General features: G+C 44.6%; 1 protein-coding gene across 4 annotated transcripts in view; it reads left to right on the forward strand.

Annotated features, from left to right (window-relative positions):
- Nucleotides 1–22,684, forward strand: part of PKNOX2 (PBX/knotted 1 homeobox 2) — a 109,730-nt gene that overhangs the window by 55,319 nt on the left and 31,727 nt on the right. For 2 of the 4 annotated variants that reach the window (XM_071449626.1, XM_071449627.1), the window contains exons 2-4: nucleotides 2,592–2,657; nucleotides 11,877–12,037; nucleotides 12,400–12,475. The gene's annotated coding sequence lies outside the window, so the exon portion shown is untranslated. Of the gene's footprint in view, nucleotides 1–2,591; nucleotides 2,658–4,048; nucleotides 4,134–11,876; nucleotides 12,038–12,399; nucleotides 12,476–22,684 lie in introns of all 4 variants that reach the window. The other 2 variants (XM_071449628.1, XM_071449629.1) reach the window with 2 other exon arrangements.

Below are 22,684 nucleotides of genomic sequence, written 5' to 3' on the forward strand. Positions count from 1 at the left end.
AAGCTTCAGTGTTGCCAAAGGGCAAATGCAGCCAGGATTCTCTGGTTGGATGCACCTGAAAAATGGATACTCCTTGCATTCCTCACTCTCCAGCCCTTTCTGGACACAGAAAACCCTTTTATTTTATTGTCTCCCCAATAAATACAAGCAGGGTTTTCCCATCCAGACAGAGATGGGGAGACATCCCCAGGGCCACCAGATCCTTCCCTTTACCCCATAGTGTGGCTTTGATTGAAACACCATGTGAATAATTTAGGGGTGTTTTGCATCTTTTATACCTCTGAACTTCCACTAAAAGGGGTTTTGAGTTGCTGCTGCTGGCGAAATAGCGTCTGAAGGTGAACAAGCCCTGAATTTTGCATGAGCTGTAAGGGCTGTGAATGGGAGTTGGGCTTTGCCTCTGAAGTCAGGTGGGTTTAATGCCTGAATTTCATGAATTAGCAGGGGAGGAAAGCAGTGGCTCCCTGCTTTGGGGGGTAAATCACTGCAGCTCCCTGGGCTCGGGGATCACTGCAGGTTTTGGCATCACTGTGCCTCACTGCACTCAGAGTTGCAACCCTAACTTCTTGCCCTGTGTTAGTGTCCCCCATTTCTTTTTTAATTGCAGCTCAGTTGCCAGCTTTCCCTCTGCATGGAGATGGTTTGGGTCAAATCATCCCATTTTCAGACCTCCTCACTGGCTGAGGCTTTGAACAGTTTTTCTAGGAGGAGGTGCAGCCTCGTTAGTGGCTCCCCTGCAGGAGCATTCCTGTATCCCCCTGCTTCTGGAGGCTCACAGAGCACTTCAATGGCACTGAACTGAAGGAGGGGAGGTTTAGATATCAGAAAGAAACTGTTCCCTGTGAGGGTGCTGAGACCCTGGCACAGAGAAGCTTTGGCTGCCCTGGATGCCTGGAGGTGCCCAAGGCCAGGCTGGACAGGGCTTGGAGCAGCCTGGGATGGTGGAAAGGGCATTTGCCAATCACAGAAGAATCTTTAAGATCCAACCCAAACCATTCTGGGATTCTGTGATTCTCTCACTTCTTTCAGAGCTGACTGGCTCCCAGGGCTGCATGAGCAGCAATATGTGGGCTTGACAGGGTGCCTGTGTCAAGCTGCTGGAAAAGATTTAAAATTCCCCAATAATTTCTTTTCCGCAAAACAAATGAATCTTCAGAAGGGCCTTTCCTCACAGTTGCTAAGCCATTTAATTTATCTGAGTCATTTACAATTTGTGATGGGCCTGTTAATAGCCTGATGTGGGGATCAACATCACTTAGACTCGGGGTTGTTTTCTTTATTTTTTCCTTTTTATTCTTTTTTTTTTTTTTTTTGGCCTTTTGGGTTTTAATTTCTTGCTGGATTTGCCCCCAGAGGCACAAAGCTGTGTTTGGAAAACGTCAGCTCTGTCTCCCCAGCCCCTTTGTCATGCTGGTGCAGCTCGGGCTGAAAGCACAAACCACAGCCCACCCATGGGGACGTGCTGCCCTGCTACTACTTAACTGCTTCAAAGTACCTGTCTGTGATATGAAACATGCCATAAAATGAATATATTCCAGATGTCCCAGCGAATTTCCCCTCAGCTCCACAATCCACCTGGAGGCAGTGCACGCAGCGAGGTCCCTCGGTCCCTGCTGCCTCTCCCACTGCCAAAGGAGCACAGTGAGGGCTCATTTGGGGTTGCACTTTGGGGGGTGGCCATTACCAGACCAGGGTGGTGACCCCAGGTTCTGCTCCTTGCAGTGTGGGGTGAAGATTTCAGCCACTGATGTCCCAGGGGGTGATTGCCCTCCATGGGATTGGGGGAAATGGGGTTTGCATCCTTAGGTTTGGTGGGGGTCTTTGTCCTGGAGGGGATTTCTCTCTCCATTCTTGGGTGGGGGATCCCCATCCTTGGGGTCTGCAGAATCTCTGGCCTCAGGGTTGTGAGGCTCCGTGGGTTTTAGGGCTCTGCATTGTCAGGGTTGGTGGATCCCCATACTCAGGGTTAGGAGCTCACTCCTTGAAGTTTGTGGGTCTCTATCCTTGAATTTTGGGATCTCCACCTGCAGGGTTGGGAGATCCCTTTCCTTGGGGTTGGGAGAATTCTCAGCCTTGGGGTTACGTGGATTCTTCCTTGTGTTTTGCGGAGCTCCATCCCTGAGCATCTTCACCTTCAGAGTTGGGAGCATATCTCCATTTTTGGGATATGAGGATCTTCTTCCTTGGGTTTGGAGGAAAATCTTCAACCTTGGGGCTGGCAGATACATCTGGGGTTGGCAGACCTCCATCCTGGAAGGTTCTCCATCTCCAGGTCTGGGTGATCTCCACCCATGTCTGTCCATGGAGGGAGGACTTCTGTCCTCCATGCTGGCTGGAGCCAGGACCCACAGCCTCCTCCACACCACAACACCCACGGTGCTCAGGGCCTGCCCTTGGACAGGCAGCTGCTGGGTGGGGATGATGGGCACCTCTGTGAGCAGAGCAGGCTCCCAGCCTTCCAGCCAGCTCAGCAAATATGACCCTAATTCATTTAAAAGCTTCAGAAAGGTCACGCTGGGGTGTGTGTTTGCTGTTGAATTGGGCATTTCCAGGAGACACAGCCAATAATTTCCTTGGTATGCTCTATGTAGGTCCTGGTTGGCTGAGAGGACCATGGAAAAGCTGGAATAACAACCGTGTAGAAGGCAATGAAGAAGGTACAAAAGCTAAAATTACTGTTCATGGCTAATACGTTGCATGGCACTAATTAATTTTTAAACAGCCTCGCTGGGGACCTCATTGCTAAAACATGATGTTTGCTTCTCTGGAACCATAACTGTTAACTCCAAACAAAGCAGAAGAAAGTCAGGAAGGATGAGGAACCACAGGTTCTCATTCCATTAGACTGCATCTGAATTGCCTGACCTGGTGGCCAGATCTGATGGCCACTGTGCCTGGGGGGATGCTCTGTCACACCCCTCTGAAGGGATTTTTTTGGGGTAAAATCCATCTTTCTGGGAGTGCAGAAAGTGTTGTCTGAGCTGCAAGCATGCTGGGAGAAAAGGGAAAACTATTTTTGATTCTGTGCTCCCCTGTCTCACTTTACCTGAGTGTGGCTTTCCCTGAATATTTTTAACCATATTTTATTCCTGGTCTCACATGCCTCAAACTGGGGGATTGCTATCATTGCACTCACTCTCATGTAAGTTATTTAATTCAGTCTTTGTGAGTGTTGAGAAAAGACTTTCCCCAATGTTTTCATTGCTGCTGACATCTAGATCAACACCCAAATTTATTTATTTGACATTTCCCATTTCCAATTAATCTGTGAAATATTCCTCCTAAAATGGTGTGAGCTGGTAATGCTTTATCTTCCATTTACTGTTTAATTATTCTTTAATTATTTGGACACTTTTCTTATCACCACTTCATGTCCACCTATTAATTCCATCCTTTTAAATTTCATCATCTCCAAAAGAAGGGAAACTCAGCAAGCTTCTGCTAAGTTTATTTTGAAAAATTTATCAAGTTCAGTAGTTTTACTCACGCCTCTCTGTTTACTCCTTTATTTTAAAATTAGGAAACGTGGTGGTAGCTTGGGGCGAATCTTTTTTCATGTCCTCTGGGTCTGATGGTACCAGAATCCAGCCTGAGCCAGGCTGAGTGTAGAAAATGACAATTACACCATTGAAATAGTGTTTTTTTGCTGTTGGAGGGAGCCTTTGCTGTGTGCCAGTAGCAGCCCTGGGGTCAGGGAGGGCTGGGACTGAGGGGAGCACAGGGCCCCCCCAGACGGGGAGATTTCTGTTTCCATATGGAAAAGGGATGTGGCATCTGGTTTCACTCCCAGCAGCTGGCAGCTTGAAGCCTGTGTTTTGCATGGTGTGGAGTAAAGAGAAAATAAAGTGTCGAATTGTTTGGCATTATCAAGGATTTCTGCTCCCCAGGACTCCTGCATAAAGAGATGGAAATTTTAGCTGCTGGAGCCAAGAAACACACAGAAGTATATGAATTTATTACATTTTATCTCATTCCCTTGCAAACAGCGCTGGAAATGTCAAAAGATCATCTATTGTTTCATCGTTTAGAAAGAATTTTTGTTTTCTAGTTGTAATTTCCTTGATGCCTGGCTGTGGGGAAGGAAGAGAAATTGGAGCAGGAGCTGGCAGGGCTGCGGCAGGTTGAACATGCAGGTTTGTCTGGCCATGGAGCTACATGCATTTAAATTTCTCACATCCCAGGTTTTTAATTTAACAAATGTAATTAAGGCTGGGGTAGGTACTCGGATTATTCATTTACTCCAGATGGAAAAAATTAAATTGAATGCAAATTCCGTAATCAGACGTGAAGTTGAGGATGTCGGACGTGATGGGGAAGTGTCAGCACATTAATCGGACTGCTTTCCCTAAACAGCCCCCAAATCTAAGAGCCAGGGATTATTTGAATAATTGAGGTGGCATTTGATAAGATATCTGATTGCTGATATCTCCTTAAGACGAAGCCCTAATTGTAATTCTCCATCAAGAAGGATTAATCTGCGCTGGGAATGGCGTGGTGTCGCACTCCCTCCCCTGAGTTTTGGGTTTTTATCAAGGGCTGCCATGCCCAGGGAAGGTGCCAAAGTGATTTATCGCTTCTCCTGTTACTTTATCCTTGTGCCAAGAGGTCGTCAGGTAGCACAGCTTGGCACTGGGGATCTGGGCATCCCAGGCTGCCTGAGTCCCACAGAGCTGGGTCTGTATTTTGGAGGTGCCTCCCATTGTTGGAGAAGGATGCGTCCTTGCATCTTAATGTCCCTTCTTCATGTCTTCAGGGCACAGTCAGACATTTTTTCCTCTGGGAAAGGGAGACAAAATGGGGACAAAGTGTCCCAACTTCAGCAGAAGGCCGTGTTGGAGGACCATGACCCCATCCACGACCCCAGCCATCTGATAGGACCCAATCTTGGAAAACTTCTGGGGGTTGATGGACATTGACTCCCAACTCATCTTGGTTGGGGTAGAGACATGGTTTAGGAATGGTCCCCCCAGTTTAGTGCTTCTACTGAGAGTTTGCAAACCATGCTGTCATTCACTGGATCCCCTTTCTCCTCTCCTTCTCCTCCTGGAGAAGTGAATTAGAGGCATGAAAAGCAAAAATCATCATCAAAAAGATGAGTTGAAATGAGAACAATTTACTGGAAACCAGAATGAGGAAACAAACAGTAACAGCAACAGTATTAATAACAAAAGGGTACCAAAAAAGAGTGATTCACATACAAACTGCTCACCTTGGGCTAGAGCTGCTCCAGTGGGGAAGGGAGTCCCTTTCCTGCCCCTCCCCCCAAAAACCACATGAACTGGTATAGAATAACCAGGGCCTGGCCGTGCCCCCTCCCAGCCACTGCAGAAATTAACCCTCTCCTGGCTGGAACCACGACAGGTACCAGCAGGAGTTTCCACTCAAGCTGCCAACAGACACTTGGTCATAATCATAGAAATCTTTCCTTGTGGAGTCTGTTTTGCTGCCAGCTCCTCTTAAAACCAGGCATGGAAAGGTGGGGAGAGAGGGGTGGACTTTCCTTCTTGATTCCCACACCCTGAGTGAGATTAGAAAGGATTTAAATTGCTGAAATGACAACTTTAAAAAAAATGAAGATCCAGTCTTGTAAGCAAATAATCATCATGGTCTTTCCTTCTCCCTTCCTCTATATTGCAGCAAATGAAAAAAAACAAAAGGGAAAAAGATGAAAGAGGGCAAAGGGATAAAGCTTGAAAGAGGTTTGAAAGAGTTTGCTGTTTGGTTTTTTTGAGAGCTTGAATATTTTGAAACAAGCTGTAAATGGAAATTTTTCCCTGTGAGGGTGGTGAGGGCCTGGCACAGGTTTCCCCATGCCTGGAAATATCCAAGGCCAGGCTGGATGGGGATTTAGACCAACCTGGGGTAGTGGAAGGTGTTCAGGAGTTGGAAGAAGATGAGTTTTAAGGTCCCTTCCAACCCAAACCATTCTGGGATTCCCTGATTCTATGTAATAGAAAATAAAAAGTGTTGGGGAGAAAATAATCCTTAACTCTTCTGCAGTCAGTGCTTTGCCCAGAAGTGATGAGGATATATTAGATTTTTCCTGTCTCTAAAGCAAAGTGAAATGCAGAGATTTGTCATTTTTTCTCCTTGTCCTACTGTCCCACCTCCTCCTGTGACCGTGTGCCAATGGCCACTCCTGATGGATTGGGTGCACCAAGGGATTTTAGCCATGCTCTGGACAGTGCATTCACAGCCAGAAAAACATTATATCCCCTCAAAAAACTCACTAAACAAAAATCCCAACTTAAATCACTTGAGATAAGTTGGGTGTTATCTTAAATTGCAAATTGCTTGTTTGCTTCTCCAGCTGGAGCTGTTAATTCAGAACAATTAACACACGTTTAAAACCCAGACAAAGCATATGGAGGCAGTCCTTGGGAAAAGAGCCTCTTTGGGATGGAGTGCCTCAATAGGAGATTGGAAGGATAACTCCAGTTTGGCTTTCCCCTTAGATCCTGGCAGGTGTTGTGGGGAATGACACAAATGCCAGAGTTTAGGCCTGCTGGATGCTAGGCTGAGGGATGCTCAAAGCAAGACCCAGCTGGGTCTCCAGACCCAAAAAGAAATCCAGTGTTGACAGTCACTGTTGGGATGAATTTATCACTGAGGCAGTGCCTTCATCCTTCAAATATTTCTTCTTGATGAAGAAATAACAAATCCTAGAGTGACTCCTAAAATAATGCCTGAATTTTTTTTATTGGCCCCTTTGCAATGCCATGGAACACCTCCCTGGCTCCATCCTTCAGGCCTTTTGTGGCATCATTTTGGAACCTTATTTTCTCAGGTTCCCTTTTGATTTTTGATGCAGGTGAAGAGCAAAAGCCTAAATCTGGAAAGAAACCCCCAAAATACAGGAGTTCAACCTTCTTAAAATACTGATGTGAGCTCAACCTGCTCAAAATATCTCTGGGTCAAGGAGCAAGGAGGTGAGCTCATTGCTTTTTTGCAGGGACATAAACCACTGTTAGACTTTTATGGGAGGCTGTAGGAAATGCAGCAGCAGTTGTTGCATTTTTGCAGCCCAGTGGTGGCTTAAGGGGTGATCCATCCTTTTTTCCACCCTTGCCTCCATGTATCCATGGGTCTTTTCACCATGTGTGTTCATCCATGCATCTGTGCAGCCTTGCATCCCTGAATCCATGTGTCCTTCATTTGTCCATCCATAATTTTTGGTCTTACATTTCTGACCAGCACTGCACACAAATTTTATTTAGGATACTCATGAATTTTTTTTTTTCTCAAGTGAAAAACATCCCACAAATCCAAATGTTTTCCTCAGAAACTTTACAGGAATTGGCATGGCTGAACATGCAGCAGCATCCCCTACAAATGATGGGAAGATAAACTTTTCCATCTCAAAGTTGGCACTAGGATTTTGGGGCTGGGGACCCCTGTAACATGAGCCCCCCAAAACCTTCATCTTCATCACCCTGAGCTGTGAAAGCCAAGCAGGTCATCTTTAAGAGCTTTTTCTGCAAACCCTTTCCTGCTACTCCCCCATCCGAGGATGGATGTAGGCAGCACAGGCAAATCTGAATAACTAATCAGAGTCCTCATTAACCCCCCACTGAGATGCTCAAACATTCACTTTGCTGTTTGTGAAGCAGGAAAAAAAAAAAAAAAAAAGGAAAAGGGAAAAAACCTCATAAGCCACCCTGCATTAAAATTGATGTGTTATTAATCCCACTGTTCCAGACCTCATGGGCACCGAATTTTCCTGCGTCTGGCCCGAGGCTGAACAGTATGGTGCTGCTTCTGCAGGGCACTTTGCCTTTCCATTATTTATCAGCACAGTGGAGAGAGGCTGCTTTTGTTCCCTGGATCCAGATGTGTTCACATGCACATGGCTGGGGAGGGGATGTCCAATATTTCCCTACGTGCCCCGTTTGGGTAAATGTGAGCCCCCTACACAGGGCTCTGCCAACACACACGTCTCTCCCAACTGTGTTTAGCCTCAGAGCAGCTTTGCTTTTGCAGAAATACAAAAATATTTGGGCATGTCTCAAATCTTTCTCTGAGAAAGGGTGGGGTTTGTGCATCAGCAATTTAACTTCTGAAATGAAAATTATTATATTCTTCTTTGCCCCAGCATCCCCAAAACCTGGTCCCAGCCCTTTTCCAGAGGCTGGAGAGAAATTGCACTGTGTGGGGAAAAGCCCAACACACCAAAGGTTTTTGTTTTTATCACAGAAGTCCTGCTGGCAGGTGGCAGCAGGTGTTGCCAAGGTATTTGGAGAGTCATGATCATCCCTTGAAGCTCCTTAAAGGGTTAACTGAAACTTGAGCTTTGATTTCTGCATTTGTACTGATTTTCACACCTACAGGTCTCTGGCTGTCCCCAGGGGTGTGGAGCTTGGGGCCAGTAGAGCTTGCTGCTGGGCATAGTGTGGGGTATAAAAATAATTCAACAAAACCCAGCATTACTGGGGATTTCACCATTTGTGGTTTCCTTCTAAGTCAGAGGAGCTGGCATTAAATTTATTAAAACATGATAGTCACAATTAAACAGCATTGACATGATGAGGCTGGAAGTACCACGGCCTGCTCACATTGGAGAAACAAAGTGACATGCTGGGAAAAGCCTTCTTGCTTTAAAATCCTATGCTTTTTACAAAAAAATCCTGATTTTTCTTTTGCTAAATGTCAGCTTTATTAGCATCCCCTTACACTTCATTAAAACTTGTTAACAGGGATGCCCTTGGCTTTTTGCAGCCGGGGTAGAGGCCGCTGTCCCAGGTTACTGGGCTCCCAAATCTGCTTTGGATGCTGTTCAGGCCAGGAAATCAGGATTTAGGGCATTTGTGGGCATTGATGACTTGTCAGAAATGGTGTCTCAGTTATGACCCCGGGGCAGCTGCTGAGTACAAGCATGAGCAGCCATGGGACACCAGGATCTTGCTGCCTTGCATTGCCTGTGGTGGAGCATCTTGGAGGAGGCATCTCCTCCATTCCCCTTCGCACCGGGAGGACTTCAAAGGCCTTTGCTAAACTTCAAAGGATGCCTTTTGAAGTTGTTAAAAGTGCTCAAAAAGACTTCTCTCTCTCTCTCTCTCTGCAAGGGTGTTCGGGGAGATGTCCCTGCTGGGGTTGGCTCTTTGTGTTCCCCGTGATGGGGACAAAAACGGCGGCGCAATGGTTTTGTCCTAAATGCATGCAGCACCCAAGGCCTCAGGCCTGGCCACCTCCAAGGATGAAAATCAGAGCTCTCTTAACACTGACAGAGCCTTATTTCTGCTCCTTTTCCTCCAGCCCTTGTGTTTTGTTCACACAGCAAGCCCAGATGGCAAAAGTCTTTCCTGTGGGATAGAAAAAAGTCTTTATAGAGTGAAGGACTGGTGCAAAACATGAGCTTTTCCATTGAGATATCAGGACAAATCCAATGAAAATCAAGTCCAAATTCATGATTTGTATTTGGCATCAGCCCATTCATGCTCCTCCAAGGCATGAACATTAATTCTTTACCTTAAATAACCTTAATATTTCACCTGCTGTTGTGATGGAAGTTTTGGACTCAGGCCCTTCTGAGCAGATCAGGTCTCTACATCTCTTGGCTGGACCTACACTGGCCTGAGAAGTCAAGAGGCACCTTGACCTTTTGTCTCTTCCATCAAATTTTCCACATTTGGAGGTTTCTGCTGTGTTTTGCCCTGAAATGTTCCAGTTGTTTCCAGATCTCTCCTTGGGCAATGACCTTAGACCAGGTTTCCAGGAATGCAGGCTTCCCCATGTAACTCCTTTGGACCATGTTCCTGGGGGAGATGATGGACACCCACCCTGAAGGCACAAAACTGCACCTGCTGTTCTTGCCAGGGGTTTGGGATGGAGTTAAAACCAGGGGAAGCAGTTCCCATGGATCTCCTGTCTGGCCTCACCACACCAGACACGGCTCTCTGCTGGTGATGTGTAGCAGAGATGCATCCCTGGGGTGTGTGGTGGGCACCTGAGGAGCTCTCCAGAGGTTCTGTGCAGGTTTTGAGGTATCTCAGGTGTGTACTGGGCATCTGAGGAGCTCTTTGGAGGTTGTGTGCAGGTATCTCAGGTGTATTTTGGGCAGCTGAGGAGCTCTTTGGAGGTTCTGTGCAGGTATCTCAGGTGTATTTTGGGCAGCTGAGGAGCTCTTTGGAGGTTCTGTGCAGGTATCTCAGGTGTATATTGTATCTGAGGAGCTCTCCAGAGGTTCTCTGCAGGTTGGGAGGTATCTCAGGTGTGTACTGGGCATCTGAGGAGCTCTTTGGAGGTTGTGTGCAGGTATCTCAGGTGTATTTTGGGCAGCTGAGGAGCTCTTTGGAGATTCTGTGCAGGTTGGGAGGTATCTCAGGTGTGTACTGAGCATCTGAGGAGCTCTCCAGAGGTTCTGTGCATGTTGGAAGTCATCTCAGGTGTATTTTGGGCAGCTGAGGAGCTCTTTGGAGGTTCTGTGCAGGTATCTCAGGTGTATATTGTATCTGAGGAGCTCTCCAGAGGTTCTCTGCAGGTTGGGAGGTATCTCAGGTGTGTACTGGGCATCTGAGGAGCTCTTTGGAGGTTCTCTGCAGGTATCTCAGGTGTATTTTGGGCATCTGAGGAGCTCCTTAGAGGTTCTGTGCAGGTGTCCCAGGTGTATTTTGGGCATCTGAGGAGCTCTTTGGAGGTGGTGTGGTGCCATATATCAGATGTACATAAAATCATCAGTTCAGAACGTGGAGGTGTGCATACATCTGCCTGTGTTAGACATTTATCAGCAATCTGAGGAGCCCTTGAATGGGTTTTGTGCACCAGGGAGGGTGTTTGGGATGCATATTGAAATCTGAGGGGCTCTCTGGAGGTGACACATTTATCAGAGCTCTGAGGAGCTCCCTGAAGGTGCTGTGTGCCATGCTGGATGTGCTGGGTGTGTAACAGAGATTTGGGGAGCTCCAGGTGTGTTTGTCAAAGGTGTCCATGCCAGCTGTGCATGGGTGAGGAGCTCTCCAGGGTGGGTTGGTACCAAGGTGATGCATCAGGGCTGGGCTGAGAGCAGCTTGGCAGAGGTTGTGTGCATCAAGGGACATTTATTGGACTATAGATCTATAATAGAAGGGATTTATACTGGAGCTCTTTACCAGGAGATGTGTATCAGGGTAGATGCATCAGACACAGATTGGAGATCTCAGGTGATGTTTATAGACACAGAGGTAATATCTGGGGTGATGTACATTGAGGGACATTCATCAGAGGGATATTGAAGCTCTGAAGGGCTCACTAGAGGTGTTATATATGGAGAGATCTGGTGAATTTTATCTCTTGTATTCCATTTTTTTTTATTTGCAGTCAAACACAAAACACCCCAGTGTAGGTGGCTGTGCTGGTCCTTGCTCAGCCCATCTTTGTTTTTCCACTGGAACTGCTGAGATGGGCCCAGAAATCCCAGTCCCATAAAGGGCAGATTCTTGGCAGCTGCAAAATCACCTCTAGGATATGGATGGACTTTTCCTTATTCAATAGTGTCTGGGAGCTCCCCCATTTTGGAGGTAGTGGCTGTTCATCAGTTCACTCTGTGTGAGCCCAAGTATAAAAACACCTTTATTATAGAAAGTGTTTTGAATATTATAAAAATATTACAATTAACCAGGGAAATGCCAAATATTATATTATATTATATTATATTATATTATATTATATTATATTATATTATATTATATTCATAGTATAAATGTTATATATTATATTTTATAATAAATAATTACATTCTAATTCATAATCAATAAATATTATAATTTTATTACAATTAACCAGGGAAATATAAATTATAATATTATAATTAACCAGGGAAATGCCAACTACCAGCATGAAATGGGAGCAGAGCCAGCCATCAGTGCTGTTTCATTCCTTATTTCCTTTTTTCTCCTTTTCAGACCTGGATTGCAGCAGTAACCCTCAGAGTGATCCCGTGAGGAGCTTGAGGAGCTTTCAGCACCCAGCAGGAGTGGAAGAGGAGGGGACAGGACCACCTTGGCCTCCATCCCCTGTGCACAGACCAAGGAGGAGCTCGCCTTCGTTTGCTGGACACATCTCGGTTCGACCTCAAAAAATCTGATTTCTTTTTGTCCTTTTTTGGAGATGTTCAAACCTGATGGGGAAAACTCCTGACCTAGCTCAGACATCAGTCTTGCTTTCATCTCCAGGGGATATTCCCACCTATGTTTTCCTTGATTTATCCTATTTTCCCCATCATCCTCCAGAAAAAAAAAACATTAAGAGAGACTTGCCATCCATGGCTCCACTACCACTGCACTTTCCTATTGCAGACCTTCATCCTTTGCTTAATATTTCACTTTCTTATTTTATAATTTCTCTGAATATTAAAATATTATCTGAATATTAAAATATATATAATATATATATTATATATAAAATATTTCATTTTTGCTTTCCCAGGTTGTGATCCCTACCCAGTTTTCAGGGCAGTGGGAGGACACTTCCAGGGCAGTGGCTCCCTGAGCACCCCCTAACAGTAAGGCTGCTTTGCTTTATATTATTTAAGCAATTATATGTATTAATTGTGCAATTATGTATATTAATTGAGCAGGATGTGGTGAGTCATGACCTTGGTGTGGCTTTATTTAGAGGAATTTCTGCTGTTTTCTGTTGATATAATTTAAATTGCATCAACCCTTCCCTAAATGCAGTGAGCATTTCAGAGCAGAAACACTTATTTTTTTTAAAAAGAAATCAGTCTGTGCAGGGAGTCTTGTTTTAAAGCTCAAGTGTAGATAACATATTGTTAAGAGCCCTACAAGGCATAAGCAGCTTGGAGGAAAACACAGATATATTTTTGTGAAAATACTCTGAAATATAGGTTGTTATCACTGCAAAATTTTGGCACAGCCGGCAGTAGGGTGCAAAGAAATGGCCACCAACTAAAAATAAATGAAATGCAGAGCTTAAAATAAGATGTACATGAAACCAAGGGTTTCACAGTCCTTTAGTCAACCCTGATCACTAAAATTAGGGCTTGACAGAGTGACAAATGTGCTTGATCCATGCCAAAACCAGGGCACCAGCAGGTGACACAGAAAATAAAACCCTGCTGGCTACAACTTCCCTCCTGTAGGAGCAAAGAGAAATCTTTGGTCACTGAAAATGGGGGTGGCCCCTTCAATTTGTGTAAATATTCTGCAAAAGTGCCTGGTTTCACTTTAAACTAGTTATTTTTAGGTGGGGGCTTCTCAGGGAAAAACCCAAACCCTTCATTTGGTCCTTGGCCCAGCAGAGCATCTTTTCTTTTAGTCTTTTCTTTTGAGTCTTGCCTCCTCTGAAAGTAAAGTAAGAAGTAAAGGAAGTAAAGTAAGAAATAAAGTAAGAAGTAAAGTAAGAAATAAAGTAAGAAGTAAAGTAAGAAGTCCCCTTCCCTCTCAGTAAGAAGCAGCCAGCAGGGGCAGGATTGTTTCCCCCAGGCTGCCCTTTGATTCTTGTGGTGACCCTGCTTCAGCCAAAACAAAAAACACACGATGCAGGAGGTGGTGAAAATCTCCTCAGCTTGATTTTACCCCTTTTTGATAAAGGTACAGGTTGGGTTCATGTTGAAATTACTTTTCTGGTGAGTGTGGGGGAGATTGGGGTCACCACAATGACCAATTTTTGGGGGGGATCCTCCCTGCTTGGTGTCCTCCTTCCAGTCTGTATTTCAGAGTGAGTGAAAGTGATGCCTTGGAGTGGCTCCTGGAACAGAGGCCAGACAGAGTTCAGAGAATAAAGTGGGGATTTATGAAAGGCCTTTACCAGCCACACCTTGGGCAGTCAGAGCCTCCCAGGGGCTGCACCCAGCATGGGCAGGGGTCATGAGTTTTTCAGGCAGATTTAAGTTTGGTCCATTGTGTGGGTTTGGAAAGCCAGGAGTCTACTAAGGAAAGCAGGAGCCTCCCCTGAAATGGAGAATGTAAACCCTCCCTACCCCTCTGAATTGCTATAAAATTTAAATTAAGGGGCTCTCAGGCAAAAATATGGGAGCAGGAAATAACAGTTCTTTAATAGGGAAGAAAATTAAAAGATAAAATAAACAATGCAGTGAACTAAACCAACAGTGCCAGAGTCAGAACCCAGGCTGACACCCTGTGGGTCAGGGTGCTGGCAGCAGAACCATTGGAATTGTGGCTCAGCCTCCTGCAGTGTCAGGGCTGGTTCTGCTGGAGCAGGGATCCTGGAGAAAGGTGCAGTCTCTGCCTCTGAAGATCCAGGGCAAGAGGCAGCTGCTGTTCCTCTGGGCAATCCAGTGCAGAAGCTGAGCTGGTGTTCCAGAATCTCCAGATTATATCCAGGTAGGAATGCTTGGCTGGTGTTCCAGAATCTCCAGATTATATCCAGGCAGGAATGCTTGGCTGGTGTTCCAGAATCTCCAGATTATATCCAGGCAGGAATGCTTGGCTGGTGTTCCAGAATCTCCAGATTATATCCAGGCAGGAATGCTTGGCTGGTGTCCCAGAATCTCCAGATTATATCCAGGTAGGAATGCTTGGCTCCTCCCTCTGGGCTCACATCTCCCAGTGGGATGCTGCAGTTCTTATCAGCCATGCAGGGACATTCCATAGCTGTTATCAGCAGATGTGTCCCCGGAGGGAGGAGTGGTTGTGATCACTCAGAGAGAGATAAGGCAAACTGCCCACTTGACAAAAGATAATCTACCATACAGATGGTAAAGGAAAACATCTTGCCTTGCAATCTGGAACATCCATTTACATATCAGGGGTTAATTCTCCACTTACAGCTTCAGGCAATGAAGTCCCATTCCCCCACTTTGCTCCTCCCAAATTCACTTTTATTTATACTTTTCTGGGCCTGAGGCTGTTGGGTGCCCTTGGGTTCCAGGCCCAGAGGAATTGTTGTGTCTGACCAAGATGTGGAGACAGGAGCTGACACTTCATATGGAGTTAGAGTTATGCACTAATGCAGCACAGGATTTGGAAAATATAAAAGCTAAAATCTCAAGGCATCAAAAGTACTCTGTGCCCTGCCACATGTTTTGTGTGCTTTGGGTTGCTCTCTTTGGAGGAGCTGTGGCTGTGGAGGACACAAAGTGCTGGAAGCTTCTCCAGCAAGGAGACCAAACCAGAGCTGCTCAGCAAATTGTGCCCACAGGGTCCAGACACCTTCCTTGAAGGGCACAGGAGGATGTGATGGTGGTGGGTGTCCATTTAATGACCTTCTGGAACACTGGGCTGGCATCACTCTAAGTGGTTAATGACAGAAATTACCTGAAGGCTTCTGAGAAACAACTTGGTTTCCTTTGGCTTTCCCCACTGTGTGTTAGAGCCTCAGTTTCCAGGCACCAAACAGCAATTTCAGCTTTCCTCCTCCTGAAGCCCCAATGACCACAGGATGCACCTCTGAGGCCAGGCCATACCTTTTGTCATTGTGCAAAAAAAGCTGTGAAAAAAAATTCAGCCTGTCTGTCTCACACCATGAACACTTTCCTGTCCTTTTTTGATCCCAATTTCCTCATCCTGTTGAGTTCAGACCAGGCTGAGATTTACTCCCATTTGGAGTAAATGGAGAAGACAGTCTTATTAAGCATTACTAAATGAGTTTGAAACCCATTGTAACTCCCTATAAATCACCATGTCATATTTCAAACTTCTCTTTCATCATTGAGGCTGGAAATATGGCCCAAAAATTGCTTTCAAATGGGCAAATGAAAAATGTTTCAATTGTGGTGATGAATCAAGGTGTTCCCATCTCAGTCTTCAGTGCCTTGGCTCGGGGTTTGGATAGGGACAGCTCCCTGTAGGTGCCAGAAAGCCTGACATGCCTCAAGGGAAACCTTATTTTTGTTTTCTGGTCAGCAGAGTCATTTTTCATAGGGAATTATATATTTTACATAGGAAATTCAGGGGGAAGGCAAGACTGGGAAGAGCCAGAGAGCTGCAAGAGAGGGATGTGAAATAAAAACTCAGTGAGTCAAGAATTCTGGTTTATCTGCCTTAAGGGCTCCAGAGGGAGTTTTTCCCACTCTCAAGGGGAATATTTCCAAGTGTAATAGCAGGATCCAGCAAGGAATGAGGCAGATTTAAGGGAGGATTTTATTTGGTGTACTGTGGTATTGCTGCTTTCCTGACTCTCCCAGTCAGGGAAGTCTTTGCACCCCCAGACCTCACCTGTGTTTCTGCAGCTGGGTTCACTCTGTTGTTTTTAGCAAATCCACCAAAAATCAGGTATATGTCCATGTTTGCTCATGGAGGTTTTGGGAGATTTGCATAAAACCTGTGAGATTTGAGTTGCAAAACAAACACCCCAGAAAGGAACTAAATTGAAATCTAAAAATATGGGAAATTGCACTATTGATTATGGGGTGTTCATGGACTGCAGCAACATTTTCAAACAGTCTTTGGTTTGTGGTGGGATCTGTGCCAGAATTGTTGGCAGTGCTGAGGTTGCAGGTGGGTCTTGCCCTGGCATTGGTCTGGTTTGCACTTTGTGATATTTGCAGTGGCAGAGGAATTGGTTGTTGTTATTTAATAACAGTATTCCCCAAGTTAGTGCCCCCTCCCCAGATCTCCAAAACTCCATGCAGCTCACTTGCTTCCCTTCTCCTGCCCGTAGAGAAAAGATTGGAGGCACAAAAGGCAAAGATCATGGGCTGGGATGAGAACAATTTACTGGAAACAGCAATGAGAGAAGAAAATGAACTTGTAACAGCAGCAATGCAAATAACAAAAATGCAAAAAAGAGAGAATAGAGCTTAACCTGACCACAGCCATGCCCCCAGAGAGCTCCCTCTGGTCAGGACCTGCATTCCCACACTGATCTATCCTCCATGCTTGCTCCAGGAGAATGAATTCCCTTCTTCTCAGAAGAGAGAGTCCCTTTCCCCTGCCTCTGGCAATGCTATCAAACAAACAAACTAACAAAATAATAATGATGATGATGATGATGATGATGATGATGATGGTTCAAATAATATTAGGGTCTGGTCAAGCCCCCCTCCAAGCTATTGTAAAAATTTACTCTGTCCTGGTTGAAACCAGGACACTGGTGAAGGACTGTTGGTGTCAGTTTGGAATGGAAAAACTTGAATGATGGTTTAATTAATGATAATATATAATATATAATATAATATAATATAATATAATATAATATAATATAATATAATATATATCATAAAGTAATAAATCAGCCTTCTGAAACATAGAGTCAAGATTCTCATCTCTTCCCTTGTCCTGAGCCCCCTGAGAACTGCACCACAGTGAAGGGGCTTGAGGGGAAGCTCAAGGAGGAGCAGCTGAGGGCACTTGGTCTTGGAGGAGATTGAGGGGAGACTCATCATAATCTACAATTTCCTTGTGAGGGGGAGAGGAGGGGCAAGCCCTGATTGCTGCTCTGTGGTGCCCAGAGCAGGTTCCTTTGGCAAAGGAACAGCCTGAAGTTGTGTCAGGGCAGGTTCAGGTTGGGTGTTAGGGAAAGGTTCTTCACCCAGAGGGTGCCTGGGCACAGAACAGGCTCCCAGGGCACTGGGCATGAGCTCCAAAAGCATTGGACAATCCTCTCAGGTGTGTGGTGTGACTCTTGGGGATGGTCCTGAGCAGGGCCAGGAGCTGGAGTCGAGGATCCCTGTGGGTCCTCTCCAGCTCAGATCATTCTGTGATTCTGTGACCTTCTCATTGCCACTGGGGGTTTGGTGTTTGCAGGATGGAAATGTGGCTGCTTGTGATTCCTGACTCATCACTCTCCACGTGAGAATGAAGAGCACAAGCCAAGGTTTGAAAGCATGGGGCAAGACTTTAGACTTTGGACATTAATTGTTCTCAATTAATCTGAGATTGTTCTCAACTGTTAAAAACATTCATCTGCTCCCTGTTTTTTACAAGGCAACCAGAATTCTTTTTTTTTTTTGACATTTCATGCCCAGCAAGAGGAAGTTTCTACATTTTTGGGGTTCCTCAGCAACACTTCACTTCAAAGCTTTTTGATTTGCTGAAAGAAAATCCCAACTTACTCTTTTGGGAACTTTTCTTGGGCAGAGGGCTGGGTTGCACAAAATTCAAGTATTCTCAGGTTACTTTGAAGAAGCTTCTTTGATGTTTCCCTGTGCCAGTTTGTTTTGGAAGGTGCTTTAATGGTCTTCCCCTATAAAAATAACACTTTAAAATGTATGTAGGTATCTCAGCTCTCCACTTAAAAAAATGAGCCAAGTTGTTTAATGCTGCTGTTCAAGGTACATTAACCTTGTCTGCTAAAGCTCTGACTGGCTCTTGCAGGTTTTATTCTCATGTTTATGTTGCAGAGATATCCCTGGAGCCTTTCAGAGATGGGTATCTTTGGAGAGGAGAGAAATATTTAGCAGTAATTGTTGTTCTCATCAGAAATCCACTGAAGCAGCTCCATCCTTTCTATGGAGCTGAAGTTAGGAGGAGAATTGGGACATATTAATTAAATAAATACATGTAAATATTAAACAAAAAGCATTTAAATGCCTAGGTGAAAATATTAAATAAATAAATGCTCCTTTGGCAAGGGTTTTTTTGGCATTGTCCAACATGGTGTTTCCCTCACCCTTTTATCCCAGTACTTATGTGTTGACCAACTGCTTTTTTAAGAAGAAAACCAGAAAAGTCTGGTCTAGACTTTGTTCTACAGCAATACCAAGTCCCTATCTGCTTTAACCCATCCTTGCAGCAGAAACACAGACTCAATTCCTCCTTTTTTTACCAGGCAATAACTAATAACAGGATACTGGGAGGGTATGGAGGTCAGCATTTAGTAAAACCAGCATCTTGGCCAAGAGCAAAAGGTGCTGCTAGTGCAAGAAAACCTTCTGGAACTGGATTGAGGAAATTTGGCTGTGATATATTCTTAAAAAAAATGAAAGCTATTTGATGGCACAAACGTTCCTGATCTCCCCAGATGAGGTGTTACATGAGCAACATGTTTGGAAGCAACCTTGAATGTGGAGGAATGGCCAAGGATGGGTAATGTCTTGAAAAATTGGATTCTTTTCTGGTTTTGACCATTTAATAGCACTTGGTTTATTTTTAACAAGCTCGGGGTGGCATAAAGGACTTCCTGTAATGACATGAAAACCTGCTATTCATCTTTTGGGGTAATTTGGTAAAAACAGGCAAAAAAGGGTGGAAATTTGTTGATAGAAATGAGACATTGAAGAGGAGAGGGTCACTCTTAATTCACTTTACGGCCAATCAAGAGTTGGCATCACCCCTCGAGGGCGAGCCTGTCCTGGTGGCTCGGGGTGAGATGTATTGGCCTCTGGAGGACCCTCTCCATCCCTCCCCTGCTGTATTTCTTCATTTTCACTCAGCTGAGTGCATATATCATCAACTTCAGCCTGCACAAGCCCTCTGAAGGATGGTGACATAAAAAACTCTCAGCCTGCTGTGGAGAGAGCGTGACTGACACGGCGTTGTGGAGAATCTCACAGCTCCCCCTCTTCAAAAAATCCCCTTCAGAAAAGGCAATCTTCCCTTCATGCACAAAAATACCTTCCATGGCTGGTAAAAAAAAATCCTGAAGTATTTCTAATTACTTTGATGGTTCAGGTGGAGAAGAAAAGCCTGAGAAGTTGATTTTCTGATTTTTCTTGTTGAATCCTCCGTTATCAGTTGCTGTGTTGCTGTGGGGCAGAAGCCTCTCAATAAGCTGGAAAAAGTGATCCTCATTTTCCCATTGGGTCAGAAACAAGAGTTGTGCTTTACAGACTGAATATTAACATTTTGCTTTGAAAACAGTGATGTAGAGTCCATAAAAGGGATTTTTAATATTTTTTTTTTCATTCAGCCCCAATTCTGACCAGCCCTAACCATTCTAATATGGGTTTATTGCTGTTTTATTAATCAAGGAGGTCATATTCACCTGGAGGGGGACTGGCAATACTTTGGTATTTTAAGTGTTTTTAAGGCATCATGGAGAAAACCCCCCAACTTTTCAACTTAGTCTTTAATTATTTTTACTTGAAAAAGGATGTAATATATTGCTGGTAAAAACCCCCAGCCTATAAATCTGAGAGTCTTTTAGATAGGTACAAGCTCTTTGGGAAACACATTTCCAAAGTAATGGCAACATTTCAGTGATAGCTGAAATAATTTTATTTCATAAGGAAATTTAGGATACTTTGATCTCAAGTCACTGCCAAAATGTGAAGTACTGCTGCTTCCGGAAATGAAAGAGCCTTTATGGGTTTTTATTGCTCACCATTTCTTTCTTCTGTGCAAATCCCCCAGGAGCTGGCTGCAATTCCTGCCCTCCCTGATCTCCAGATCCCCAGAATTCTCTCTTCACCTGTGATTTGAACATTTCCCTGAGGTGGGCTGGAAGGAGTTGGCAGGGGTTTGGTGATGCTCTCTGGATGTCCATAGTCAAAGTCAAAAATTAATTTAAGCGGGGGAAAGAAAGAAAAGAGAGGGGATTAATGTATAAAATGACAAAAAAATAAGAAAGGGTTAATGCACATAATGGCAGCTTTCAACCCTTCCCTGTGCTGGCTGCTGATCAATCCATGGGGCTGACAGCTCTGCCCTGTTATCCTGAGCTCCATGGCTGGGAGTCCCATGTGAAACACCTGCCCAGCTTTTCCTGTGGCCACCAGACATTTCCTGGATATTTACAGTGCCTGAGTGCATTTGTTTCCCCCAATATAAATAAATATACTGCTATTGGCAACAGCTGTCTCCCACTTTTATCCCTTTTTTTTTTTTAGCTGTCAATCCTATTCTCCAAACAAATCATCACCCATAAACCTCAATGAACAGCTTGATTTGAGCAGCTTAGATATTATTCAGCAATTAAATTGGGCTCTGGGCTGCCACCTTCTGGGAATAGACTCACCCAAAAAGCTCACACCCCACAGCAAATCACCACGTGCTGGCTGTAGGATCTCTCTTGGCAGGAACAATAGATGCCAAGCAGGGTATTTTTCCCAAAATAGCAATGTCTTTTTTTCTTTTAGCTTCCCACACAGATGTCCAGACTGTCACAGTGCTAAATTCTGCTTTTCCCCAGCTGAAACTCTTTCTGGTGGGGAGGTTTTTCCCTGGGTGTTGCCCCCCAAGGACAGGGATATTTGTGCCTGCAGCTGTGAGCTGAGTTTGACATTGGACATCAAAGGTTTTAAGCTGTGAGTTCACTCAGGAGCAGATAATTTTGCCTCCTGCTATTTTGCTGTTGGGAGGAAAAAGATGAAAAGCATCATTTTAATCCCATAAATGCAATATCCTCACTGCTAGAGGTCTGTGTCAGGCAAGAACCCTGATCTACCTTCACAATACACAGGATTTCGGGTGTGATTTCTTAGTATTCCATTCATGGGTTATCCATATTTGTGCAAAGTATAAGAAAGAATAACCTCATTTATTCATGCAAAATAAAGAAGGGTTGTTGATGCTCATCCCCTGCACACAGCACTTGGCTTTCCATTTGGATGTGGTGCATTTGTGAACTTAGTGCCTGGCAAGAAAATCAGAATATTGCACCTCTTCCCCTAAAACAGCCTCACAGAGAGGATTAAATTTTTCACAAACATTCCCAAATGTGCCTCAGTCTTGGCTGAGCTCATCAGTGCCTCTCCTCTTCCTTGCACCTTCTTGTCTGTCACCATTTCCTGGTGAAAGCAATGCTGACACTGGTTTTGGGTTATTTTCCCTGACAATATCTGAGGACTTTCATAAATTTCTGCATTTCCTCGTGGGGTGGGTGGTGCCATGGCTTTTCCCCAGATAAGAAGCCAGTGCATCACAATGGGGAGATCCCTTGGGGAGATGTCATCTCTTACAGAAAGGAGAAAGAAGAAATGTCTTCTTTGACATTGAAATGTCTTCTTCTTCAGAAGAAGAAATGTCTTCTGAAAGAAGAAATTTCTTCTTTGCTAGAAGAAATGTCCTTTGGAGGACCCAGGAAGATTTTTTGGGTAACTTTGTGAGTTGGCCCAAACCAGAGCTCTGAGCCACAGAGAGAACAGGGCAGAGTTTTTAAGAATTCAGGCAAGATTATTGGCTTTTCTTTCTAAAGCAACCACACAGCTGCAGTGAAGTAGTGGGATAAGAGGTATTTTCAGGGCCAAGAGTTGCTTTTGGGTCACATCTACAACCTATTTGTTGGGGGCTTTTCCCAGCCAAGTGCTCCACAAAAAATTTATCCCTTCCTGGTACCCCTCTTTTTTCTCCAACTCCTTTGGACCTGAAGATACAAAAAAAATTAGTCTGTTTAGTCTGTTTTCCTCCCAGATAACTGCATTTTAGAGAAAGCAGCAACTTCCAGAGAGGTTGGAGGCAGTGTAAGGACCATCTCAGTTTATGGGGTGTGCAAAAGCCAGGTTTGCTCCCTGGTTCAAAAAAACCAAGAGTTTCCACATTTCTGTGCATTCAGTCATCATGGGTCAGTCACCTCAGCACAGGAGACAGCTGGGTTGGAGTGCACAACATAGGAATATGTTAAATAAAAGAATTAATAAATATATTAAATATGTTGATGAATCTCCACATTGGATTCTCAATGTCCCTTCTGAACTGAGCATGAGGATGTGACTGTGGTGACCAAAGGCAAAGAGATAAATCATTTTGGGAGGGTTTAGTGTATCATTTAAAAAAATGGCAAGTTTTGTATTTATGGTTTGTCTTTCTGCTTCCAGAAAAGAGGAATAGCTGGGAAGGGGATGGAAATCCCCATGGAGGCAGTGTGGTTAGACATGAGGGGTGGAAGGAAAATGCCCTGGCCATGCCAG

The sequence above is a fragment of the Agelaius tricolor genome, unplaced genomic scaffold, assembly GCF_023055355.1.
Source record: "Agelaius tricolor isolate 1412-34295 unplaced genomic scaffold, bAgeTri1.0.p SCAF_29, whole genome shotgun sequence".
Classification (NCBI taxonomy): domain Eukaryota; kingdom Metazoa; phylum Chordata; class Aves; order Passeriformes; family Icteridae; genus Agelaius; species Agelaius tricolor.